The 12,426-nt window shown below is 46.8% G+C and overlaps 1 pseudogene; it reads right to left on the bottom strand.

Moving 5' to 3' along the window:
• Nucleotides 1-2,650: 2,650 nt before the first annotated feature.
• Nucleotides 2,651-5,108, bottom strand: LOC123101133 (zinc finger MYM-type protein 1-like; annotated as a pseudogene).
• Nucleotides 5,109-12,426: the final 7,318 nt, after the last annotated feature.

Below are 12,426 nucleotides of genomic sequence, written 5' to 3'. Positions count from 1 at the left end.
ACACTCCGCAGCATGCGCCATTCCTCGCCACATCAAGCACCGGCACGCACACGGCGGCCGTAGCGCACCAACTACAGGGCGGCGACCATGCCGCCAAGTGATTAGTGGACATCCTTTGGGTCTTTAAGTACTCCTCTTGTCTCCAAGCACCACTCCACCTCGCCTGAGTTCCGTAGCATCGCCGGTGATCCCACATCTAGCAGCAGCGAGGTTCTTGGGAAGAAGACATAAACAGGGCCCACCTAGCAGTGACCCCTGTCCATCCACTCACGAGCCGCTCGTGGTAGACCGAGCCACTGCGAAAATGAGCCGAGCCACCCATATGCAGCTCGTTGCATCACCGAGCCAAGCCGAGCTGGCTCGTTTTAGAGCGAGCTAAAGCATGGCTCGGGCCAAACTCGGCTCGGTTCGGCTCGTGTCCAGCCCTACTAATGTCATAAGAGACGAGGCAGATCAATGACAGCGTCGGTAATAGACGGAAAACCCCTACACGCCTAGGAGTTGATATTCAAAAGGTGACGAAACGGTAAATCAATCAGGGCATGGTTTTTGAGCCGGATCTTCTCACACACATATGCCCTAATAGATTGCCCAACAACCCATTAAACTAATCTTTTGATTAATGTTGACGAAGAAATCTCCAGGGGATTGTACGGAAGCAGACTTGGCAGCATTTTAGCACGAGCTACAAGTATCCATAATTAGTACGCTCCAGCGCTGCAGCCAACAAATAATGGTATGTGCTCGTCGCCAATAAAGCCATTGTAGCAGTGGCAGTGTCTATCGTAACGAACAAATGTATAGCTATCCATTCGTCAACTTGCTTGGCCAACAGATAGCTAAGTTTTGTTTTCAGAAACTTCTGGCCACAGAAAACATATTTTCCATGAAGTTAGTAGCCAAGCTGCGTCTATCGATTTCATAGTGGGCGCACAAAAGATGCTTCAGGTAGCCTCGCATGGATGGCTCTGTAGCGAGAATGGAAAGTCCACACCAAGCGAATGCATACCCTTTGGGCAGAATTGATTGCCTAAAATGATTTGCTAAAGCCGGTGTGAGCAGCAGATTCATACTCCCTTCTTTTTGGTTTATAGGGCTCAATTCAAAAATCTCACCAACCAGGATAGATGGTAAGTGGTGAAATACTTTTTGTAGTTTGCAAAAACACCTATTTAATACTCTTATTTTTCTAAAAAACAATATGTTTACCAATGCATTAATTGCAAGACATGCATGCATAAAGTATATGCATTGGTCAATTTTATTTTATTACTTGCATGCAATGATTTAATGCACCTTAAAATCTAAACTGGGAACAACCAAATTAAGCCTTATAAAATAAAAAACTAAAATTTTAATATAAGCCCTGTGAACCGAAAAGGAGGGAGTATTTTCTTTAACACCGACTATGACACACTACCTTCATTGTACTAGTGCTCCTAGCAGTAGGTATCTATTGACTGGTCAAGCATAAATGAACCTGATTGTTTGGGCGTTAAAATTCATGTGTGAAACACAATTGGAGTACAATAATCTTTCACTAAATAAAGGGGTAGCCGTACACACTTTGATCGGGCTAAATGGATGTTCAAAGTCTGGACGCACCTCAGTGTCAATTTAACTTCGATCACTATTACATGTAGAAATGCATGGATTAAGCTTTGCAGGAATAATAGTCTAGTATTTATCTTGCAAAAAAATATTTCAAAGTATCTATAATTTTTAATATGTTTCTAACATCTAGAATAAAGAAAAAATTATATCAAAATTATTCGTTGTAGACCAAGTAAAGTTAAATTTAGCATATATATAAAAAAATCAATAAATCTTAGATGTTTCATCGCAGCCGCTAGTTTTGTTGTGGACTGAAAAGGAATAGCTTGTGTTGCCAAAAAAAAAGTCAAACATATTAAAGAGTTCAAAAATGCCACGTTAGAAACATCTGGCGGGAAGTGGTTGGCTGGATTGCAGCATCGTGCTACCTCACATCTCTTGGCCAATAGTGATAAAGCCAACAAGTATGTTGGTGGACAGAGGACAAGGTTGTACCATCGGTGGATAATGAAATTTCTAGTACTCCCTCCGTCTAGGTGTGTAAGTCACCTTACGAAAACCAAATAATCCCAAAATACTTAGGCACCGTACATTAACTCCTTCTCGTTTTTTGTTTTGTGGCATATCAACCAATAAGATATGTGGGTTGTGCATGCTTTCAATGACTTGCGACTACCAAACATAACATGCAGTCGTTAGTTCATTGCATGCAATGCTATTAATTAGCAAAAAAGACATTAAGTTTTTTCGTTTTTCTCTCCACCTTGGTCGCGATGCACAACGTAAGATGACTTACACACCTAGACGAAGGAAGTATTGTCTGTCTGAAGGCGACTCAAACAAGGTACTCCCTCCATTTACTTATACAAGGCCACTATGGAATATACGTTTTGCAGGGCCGAGCGGACAAAATCCGGGGCCCTGTGCCAAACTAAAAAAATGGGGCCCTATCTCACTAAAAAGTAACCTAATAAGCAATTATAATGTATATATTAATATATATCCAGCAGAATTTTTTCATAATATATATAATATAATGTCTTACATAACAATTGGACGTATAAAAAATCATACCTATTCAACTCCCGGCTGCTATTTATTTGAAAAACTTCATTCTTTTAGTATTCTTTGATATGAAATCTTCAATGATATCCTCGTAATCAATCTTCTCCAAGACTTCACTCTCAAGTGCTATTGTGGTCAAATCATTGAGTCTTTGTTGTGTCATAGTAGTACGCATATAGGACTTCAATAGCTTCAACTTAGAAAAACTTCTTTCTGCCGATGCAACTGTCACAGGAATGGTCAATAGAACTCTATATGCAATACTTGCATTGGGAAAACAGTCATGCCGCTTTAAAAAATTCAGAATTTCAACAGGTCCGATATTTTCTTTTGGCATGAAATTTTGAAGGAACTTCAACTCAACAAATAGATCATTGGCATCAATATCAGATTGTTTATCCTTCATAAGGGCAGCCTCAAGATTAACACAAGAAGATTTCAAACTATCCTTATCCAATGAACGCAATGTTTCAGAGGTAAATAAGAAACCAAAATTTTTCTGGTAACCTTGATATTGCTCAAATCTCCTTGTGAGTGAGGAAATTGCTTGATCGACTATTGGTGTAAAATAGTTGATTCTAAATGATTCCTCTGCAGACCGTGTGGCAATATTTGTGTCGTTTGGGTTCTCATCATACTGTTTCTTTCTTTTAATTTCTCTCATTTTACGAAATGTTGCACCAATATCCATCTCAAGTGCAATTTCTTTGGCTATCTCCAATGCTTCTAAGAAACCAGTTTCCCTGTACCCCTCGAAGAAATAAATTAGCCCTTTCACTTTCTCAATAGCAGCATCAATAAGCATATCCTTTGTTTGCAAGTTTTTGCTTACTAAATTAACAGCAAACAATACCTCATACCAAATGACTATTGCCACCATAAATTCATACTCTCCAAGTTCATTATTTGCCAAACCTAGAGCCTCACTGCTTGCCTTTGGATCACTATCAGTTTCAGATACCTGAAATTAAAAGAAAGTCTATAAATGTTATGGTTGGATGTAGTCAAAGCCTAAAGGAATTACATCACTATTAATATGAACATATTGGTTATCTGAAGTAGAGCCTCCCAAATGTCTGAACATTGAAACCTGATAGCTTTAACACTTTCAACACGACTCTCCCAACGCGTAGCGGACACAGACTTGAGAGTCAATCCTGATACGTTTTCTTTCAAAATATGCCATTTCTTAGTAGAATTGGAAAAAATTGTATAGATGCGTTGGGTGATTCCAAAAAAGTCCTTTGCTCTACCACAAGTCTTGGCCATATCACAAAGTGTTAAATTAAGGCTATGACAACCACAAGCTGGATAAAAAGCTCTAGGATTTACAACCAAAAGTTTCCTTTGTACCCCTTGATGTGTTCCTTTCATATTTGATCCATTATCATAACCTTGTCCTCGCACATCATTTATATCAAGATCAAGAAGTTTTAGCTCCTTCTCTAGCACATCGAAAAGTCCTTGGCCGGTTGTATCATTTACATCTAGAAATCCTAGAAAGGACTCTTCTATGCAAACTTGACTTGAAGATGAATTCACATATCTTATAATTAAAGACATTTGCTCTTGCTGGCTTGCATCAGGGGTACAATCAAGTATGATAGATAAATACTTTGAGCTCTTTATTTTCTTGATAATTTCAGACCTAATAGAAGAAGCAAGCAAGTGTAGCAATTCATCTGAATCTTATGATCAAGATAATGAGCATGAGTTTCTTCATTTGTAATACGACGAACATGCTCCTGAATAACGGGGTCAAATTCAGCCAACATCTCTACCAAACCCAAGAAATTACCATTGCTATCTTCATACAGCTTGCCATTAGTACCACGGAATGCTAGATTATGCTTTGCAAGAAATTTTACAATGCAAACAATTCTGAATAACACCTTTCTCCAATGGTCCTTCTCTTTCTCAAGTTGTCGTTGAGCAACTTTATCAATAGTTTGATGTTTTTCCAATCTACTACGCAACTCATGCCAATTAGTCATACTCGAAACATGATCCACACTTGTCTCATGATCTTTTAGTCTATTGGTCATATGTGACCAATCATTACAGCCCTCATTTGCCAACTGACCTTTCCGATGACCTTTTGTAAATAATTTACAACCAAAACAAAAGACTCTATCAAGTTGTTCAGAATAGACAAGTCAGTCTCTATCACAATGCTCTCCATTTGATAGGATTCTAGTATAGAATACTGAAGTAAACCTTTTACGACATCTATCTTTGGGACCTTTAACTGACTTGTCTGTTTTTGGACCTTTCTATGCTAAGATTTCAATCTGTTTAGAATTAAGAGAATCCCAGTTTCTTGGATCAAATGTATCAGACCGAAAAGAATCATCAACATCCTCATGAGGTGAACTATTCAAGTTAACATCAATATTATCTTCCTCTACATCCATATTATCTGTCTCTATATGACTATCTCTAGAATCATTGTAAGGAACAATTGCAAGTGCAAGGGTAGAAGGATCCATAGACTGATTACCAGATGACACTTGCGGTGCCTGATGAAGCTATGTACCTAGGGTAGGGGCACGGACCTGTCCAAAGAGCCCTACCCAAGGACATCCCTAGAAGAAGTTACCTTTCAATCGACTTGAAGGTATCCCACTCGACGGGTTCAAGACACTCGACCAAGAAGCTATCACTCGACCATGAAGCCAACCACTCGACTGCCAGGAGACCTAAAGTCACTCCGTAGGCAAACGGTCGGCTATTAAGTAGTCTTTATGGTCATTATAGCACTTTATTAGAGGCGTTACCAGTAACGCCCGACCTTAAATGTACCTTAAACCCTGCATCACTGAGGGCAGGAGAGGGCCGGCGAACTCTATATAAGCCACCCCCCTCCTCAGTATGAAGGGTTGGCACTCCTGTAATTCATACACACATAATCCAGTCGACCGCCTCCGGGCACCGAGATGTAGGGTTGTTACTTCCTCCGCGAAGGGCCTGAACTCGTACATCTTGGTGTATGCACAACTTCCCCATAGCTGAGATCTAGCCTCTCCATACACACCCCCTTACCTCACTGTCAGAGTTAGAACCACGACAGTTGGCACCCACCGTGGGGCAGGAGTCTTAGCGCCTAGTTGGAGACGTTGCGATCTTTTCCGATCCCTTTGATCATGGTTTCTTGCGGAGTTTTGGTGGAGGGCCGCGAGATCCGTCTCGGCGCGCTCACGTTCATCGCCGACGACTCTGCCTGGCTTCAGGAGGCACCACTCGACATCGACGCGCTCCCCGTCCGCGGTGCGACGCACTTCCGCGCATGTGTTCGTGGCGTCCTCCTGCGGCAGCCGTCGACCCAGTATCGGTCGGCTCCCGTGTCATCTTCCCACCCTGTCTCCCACCGGCGCAAGCGCTCCGGCCGGTCGAGACTTCAGAGGTGGGTGAGGCATGCCGTGGCCCGCCAGTCGGCAGCCCCACAAGTCGCGGCAATCGAGCCCGACAAATCCCTCTACGGCCTGTTCGACCTGTCGACTGGCTCCGCGGAGACCGCATCCGAGTGCGGCAGCAGCGACCCGACGGCTGAGGTTCTGGCGGTCGATGGAACACACAGTCCTCCCGGTTTCCCTCGCACCGGTGGAGGCGCAGGTGGGGGCGACCCGTCGCATCCCCACGATGAGTATCTCCCCGAACCTCTCACATCGTTGCAGCGAGAGGAGCTTCGCCGCCGGAACATGGATGCGCTCCGCACTCCTATCGTCGGAGAAACCCCCGAGGCCCGGGCCTTGGAAGACGCGCGCTTGGCTAACTTGGCCGAGCGCACTCGACTGGAGAATCTCCAGCGAACACTCGACGAGCAAGCGCGTCTGCGAGCTCCCGAGTCCAGACGGCGTCAGCTCTTCCCGCCTACGCAAGTATATCGAACTCCAGTTCAGAATTTGGCAGCCGCAGCCCGTATAGCAGAATCGATTCAGCCCTCCCAATCGGAGGCTGGCAGGGGCTTGTTGCAAATCGAAGCATTGCTCCGGGCGGCGGGAAACCAGAATTCCGCCGTTTCTCAGTCGCGGAATAGGATCCACAGTCGATCCGTTGCAACAGATATAGTCCAGTCGGCTCACAGCCCGAGATCGCCCCCGAGGCATGAGGGACGTGGTGACCGGCATGATCAGTGCAGGAGGAATGAGCAGTATGATCACCGATTCGATCGTGATGATCGACATCGAGTGCCAACCCCTCCCCCGAGGAGTGGGTCGTATGCGCCTCGACGGCAAGATGACAGACGCCCTCAAAGTGTTGGGCAGAGGATTCCAGTCGACCCTAGGGACCCAGGCTTTGACGCGAGATACATCCTCGTTCAAGGTTTGGTTGACAGGAACAGAGCTCATCGAGAAGGCCACAACAGAGATGCGCCTGCCAGCAGCAGAGTACATGCTTTGGGGCCAGAGTGTTTCAGTCGAGCCATCAGAGCCGCAGTGATTCCTCCCAACTTCAAGCTGGCGACTGGAGTCAGCAAGTTCACCGGTGAATCCAAACCTGACACTTGGCTCGAAGACTACCGAGTGGCTGTCCAGATTGGTGGCGGCAATGATGAGGTGGCTATGAAGCATTTGCCTCTCCTGTTAGAGGGCTCAGCCAGAGCGTGGCTGAATCAGTTAGCACCCAGCAGCATCTACACTTGGGAGGATCTCTCTTGAGTGTTTGTCACAACCCTTGAAGGAACATGCAAGCGACCGGCAGGCCTTACAGAATTGTGGTCCTGCGTGCAGAAACCGAGTGAAACTCTAAGGGATTACATCCAGAGGTGGATCACTTTGCATCACACGGTTGAGAATGTACCAGATCACCAAGCAGTTTGTGCCTTTAAAGAAGGCGTCAAGAACAGAGAGTTGAACCTGAAGTTCGGTCGGACCAGAGAAATGTCTCTGAATTGGATGATGGAAATTGCCACCAAATACGCTAACGGAGAAGATGAAGATCGACTCCGGAGTGGCAAGCAGAAAGCAGTCGCCCAGGAAACCGGAGGCAATTCCAGTTGGAAGCAGAAGCAGAAGGCCGAGCCAGCCGCTCCTGGGGAGGCCCTGGCCGTGACCCAGGGAAAATTCAAGGGAAAACCCAAGGGGCCTGGAACCCCAAGAAAGTCAAGGATCAAGATGGAAATGATGTTTTGGATCTGCCATGTCACATCCACACCAAGAAAGATGAAGAGGGTAACCTTATTTACCCAAAGCATACCACTCGACAATGCCGGCTCCTGATCCAGCAGTTTCAGGGCAAGCAGTCCAAAGACAAGGAAAAAGAGTCAGACAGAGTCGAGGACAAAGAAGATAGTGACGATGGATACCCCCAAGTCAATTCCACCTTGATGATTTTTGCTGATGTCGAAAGCAAAAGTCGACTGGAAGTCATTAACCATGAAGTGAATATGGTTGCCCCGGCAACACCCAGCTACCTGAAGTGGTCTCGGACTGCCATCACGTTCGACCAGTCCGATCACCCTGCGCACATTGTCACCCCTGGGAGGCAAGCTCTGGTGGTCGATCCAATAGTCGAAGGTACTCGACTGACCAAAGTCCTGATGGATGGTGGCAGCGGCCTGAACATACTGTATGCAGAAACGTTGAAAGGGATGGGCATTCCGATGTCCAGGCTCAGTGCCAGCAACATGAGTTTCCATGGAGTCATTCCTGGAAAGAAAGCCGAGTCACTCGGCCAGATTGCTCTCGATGTGGTTTTCGGTGATTCAAAGAATTACCGCAAGGAAAAGTTGACATTTGAGGTTGTGGACTTCCAAAGTGCTTATCATGCTATTCTGGGCCGGCCAGCTTATGCACGCTTCATGGCTCGACCGTGCTACGTGTATCTCAAGTTGAAGATGCCCGGCCCTAAAGGTGTGATCACCGTTACAGGCAATCGGAAGAAAGCAGAGGAGTGTTTTCAGAAAGGATCAAAGATTGTTGATGCTCAGATGTCAGTAGTCAAGCTGCAAGAGTACCAGAAGACTACTGATCCGAGTGAATTGCTGCGAGCCAAGAAGCCAGCTTCAGAATCAGCTTTTCAGTCGGCCGGTGAAACTAAGCCAGTTCACATTCACCCGACCGACCCCAATGCTGCTCCGACTCACATATCAACGACGCTCGACTCCAAATAGGAAGAAGCGCTCATCCAGTTCCTCCGTGAGAACTGGGACATCTTCGCATGGAAGCCTTCTGACATGCCTGGAGTTCCCAGGGGGCTGGCTGAGCACCGTCTACGAGTCGACCCGAAGTTCAAGCCTGTGAAAGAACATCTTCGACGGTCCGCCATCCAGAAGAGGAAAGCTATTGGCAAGGAGGTGGCTCGGCTCTTAGCAGCGGAGTTCATTCGAGAGATTTACCACTCCGAGTGGCTCGCCAATATTGTCATGGTCCCCAAGAAGGACAAGTCACTTTGCATGTGCATTGACTTTAAACACATCAATCGGGCCTGCCCGAAAGATCATTTCCCTCTCCCCCGCATCGACCAGGTAGTTGACTCGACCGCGGGGTGTGAGCGTTTGTCTTTTCTAGATGCTTATTCAGGGTACCATCAGATCCGTCTGTATGGACCCGACGAGATCAAAACGGCTTTCATCACCCCATTCGGGTGCTTCTGTTATGTCACCATGCCCTTCGGCCTCAAGAATGCTGGAGCCACGTTCATGAGGATGATTCAGAAGTGTTTGCTCACTCAGATCAGTCAGAACGTAGAAGCATACATGGATGATATTGTGGTTAAGTCACGGAAAGGTTCCGACCTACTGACTGACCTTGCCGAAACCTTTGCTAACCTCAGGGGATACGATATCAAGCTCAATCCATCAAAGTGCACATTCGGAGTTCCAGGTGGAAAGTTACTCGGTTTTCTCGTTTTCGAATGAGGAATCGACGCCAATCCCGAGAAAGTTGGCACCATACTCCGGATGAAGCGCCCTGTGCGTGTACACGATGTCCAGAAGCTTACAGGTTGCTTGGCCGCTCTAAGTCGATTCATTTCTCGTCTCGGTGAAAAGGCGTTGCCTCTTTACCGACTGATGAAGAAGTCTGACAAGTTCGAGTGGACTCCAGAAGCTGATGCAGCATTTACAAAGCTCAAAGCTCTGCTCTCCACCCAGCCGGTGCTTGCTGCCCCAATTAGTAAAGAGCCTCTGCTGCTTTACATTGCGGCCACGGGACAAGTTGTCAGTACAGTACTCACGGTCGAGCGGGAAGAAGAAGGAAAGGCCTTCAGAGTTCAGCGCCTAGTATATTATGTGTCTGAAGTTTTGACTCCTTCGAAGCAAAGATATCCCCATTACCAGAATCTTGTATATGGGATTTACATGACCACGAAGAAGGTTGCACACTACTTCTCTGACCATTCCATTACAGTCGTCATCGACGCTCCACTGTAGAGATTCTGCACAACAGAGATGCAACTGGTCGAGTGGCGAAGTGGGCGATTGAACTCCTTCCCCTAGATATCAAGTTTGAAGCAAAGAAGGCTATCAAGTCCCAAGCAATTGCAGATTTCGTCGCTGAGTGGATTGAACAGCAGCTTCCGACTCAAGTTCACTCGGAGCACTGGACCATGTTCTTTGATGGATCTAAGATGCTGAATGGTTCCGGTGCTGGGGTAGTATTGGTCTCCCCACGAGGAGATAAACTCAGATACGTTCTCCAGATTCACTTCGATTCCTCCAATAATGAAGCAGAATATGAAGCACTCTTGTATGGATTGCGCATGGCCATTTCACTCGGCGTCCGACGCCTCATGGTCTATGGCGACTCAGATTTGGTGGTCAATCAGGTGATGAAGGAGTGGGACGTCAGAAGCCCAGCTATGACTGGCTACTGCAACGCAGTAAGAAAGCTAGAAAAGAAATTCGAGGGGTTAGAGCTTCATCACATCCCCCGACTGAAAAATCAAGCAGCTGATGATCTGGCAAAGATAGGCTCCAAGAGAGAAGCCATTCCCAGCAATGTGTTTTTGGAACACATCCGCTCGCCGTCAGTCAAGGAGGATCCTTTTACAGAAGAAGCCCCGCAACCGAAAAGTGCCACAGATCCGACTGAAGTCGAAATTCCCACCGTGGTCGACCTGGTCATGGAGGTCTTGGCAATCACTCCCGACTGGACGATACCATACATCGCGTATATCTTGAGGAAAGAACTTCCAGAGGACGAAGAAGAAGCTCGACAGATCGTCCGTCGATCTAAAGCTTTCACAGTCATAAAAGGACAGTTGTATAGAGAAAGCGCAACTGGAATTGGTCAGAAGTGCATAACGCCAGAAGAAGGTCAGATAATCCTTGCTGATATCCACTCGGGGACCTGTGGTCACCATGCGTCCTCTCGGACCATCGCGGCCAAAGCATACCGAGCGGGTTTTTACTGGCCCAGGGCAAACGAAATGGCGAAAGAGATAGTCGACAAGTGTGAAGGCTGCCAGTTCTACTCCAACATGTCGCACAAGCCAGCATCAGCTCTGAGGACCATTCCACTCGTCTGGCCCTTCGCTGTTTGGGGACTGGACATGGTTGGTCCACTAAGAACAGGCAGGAGCGGATTCACACATGTGCTTGTGGCAGTCGACAAGTTCACCAAATGGATTGAAGCCAAGCCTATCAAAAATATTGATGCCAGCACTGCTATCGGTTTCATCAGAGAGTTGATATTCAGATATGGGGTCCCGCATAGCATCATCACTGACAATGGGTCAAACTTCGATTCAGACAAATTCAGAGCTTTTTGCGCCTCTGAAGGCACACGAGTTGACTACGCGTCGGTCGCGCATCCTCAGTCGAATGGACAAGTTGAAAGAGCAAATGGTCTGATTCTCAAAGGACTGAAGCCTCGACTGATGCGTGATCTCAAGCACGCAGCAGGCGCTTGGGTCGACGAACTTCCGTCAGTTTTGTGGGGGCTGAGGACCACCCCGAACCGGTCGACCGGAAGAACGCCATTCTTTCTGGTTTACGGAGCCGAAGCCGTCCTGCCAAGTGATCTACTTCACAAAGCCCCCAGAGTCGAGCTTTATAACGAAGACGAAGCAGAGCAAGCCCGGCAAGACGCAGTCGACCTCCTAGAGGAGGAGAGGGAAATGGCTATGATCAGATCGACCATCTATCAGCAAGACTTGCGTCGATTCCATGCCAGAAATGTGAAGAGCCGAGCCTTCCAGGAAGGAGATTTGGTCCTCCGAGTGGATCAACAGAAACCACACAAACTTGCTCCTACTTGGGAAGGCCCCTTCATCGTCACCAGAGTCCTCCACAATGGAGCGTATCACCTCTACAATGTTGATCGCCAGATCAACGAGCCACGAGCTTGGAATGCGGAACTGCTCCGCCCCTTTTACACTTGAGTTCTCCCTTGGACGAGATGTAATAAGAAAAAATTTCTGCAGTTTATTTTTACCAAAGACAAGAGTGTTCCAACAATTGTTGTCACTCTTGTTTGCATACGAGATCCCCCAGTGGGAGACTTAGCTGCGAATCCGTTTCGCCTAAGTTTGAAAAATCATACCGAGTGGAGAGCAATCCTCCCACTCGGGGTCTTAGCTGCATTCCAGTACTCGCCTAAGTTCTCCCACTTAGAGACTTAGCTGCAGTCAGGCACTCGCCTAAGTTTGAAAAAATCCTACTGAGTGGAGAGCAATCCTCCCACTCGGGGGCTTAGCTGCAGTCCAGTACTCGCCTAAGTTCTCCCACTTAGAGACTTAGCTGCAGTCAGGCACTCGCCTAAGTTTGAAAAAATCCTACCGAGTGGAGAGCAATCCTCCCACTCGGGGGCTTAGCTGCAGTCCAGTACTCGCCTAAGTTCTCCCACTTAGAGACTTAGCTGCAGT

Source organism: Triticum aestivum, chromosome 5A, assembly GCF_018294505.1.
Source record: "Triticum aestivum cultivar Chinese Spring chromosome 5A, IWGSC CS RefSeq v2.1, whole genome shotgun sequence".
Taxonomy (NCBI): domain Eukaryota; kingdom Viridiplantae; phylum Streptophyta; class Magnoliopsida; order Poales; family Poaceae; genus Triticum; species Triticum aestivum.
The sequence above is the reverse complement of the archived record's forward strand: the minus strand, read 5'-3'. Positions and strand labels throughout refer to the sequence as shown.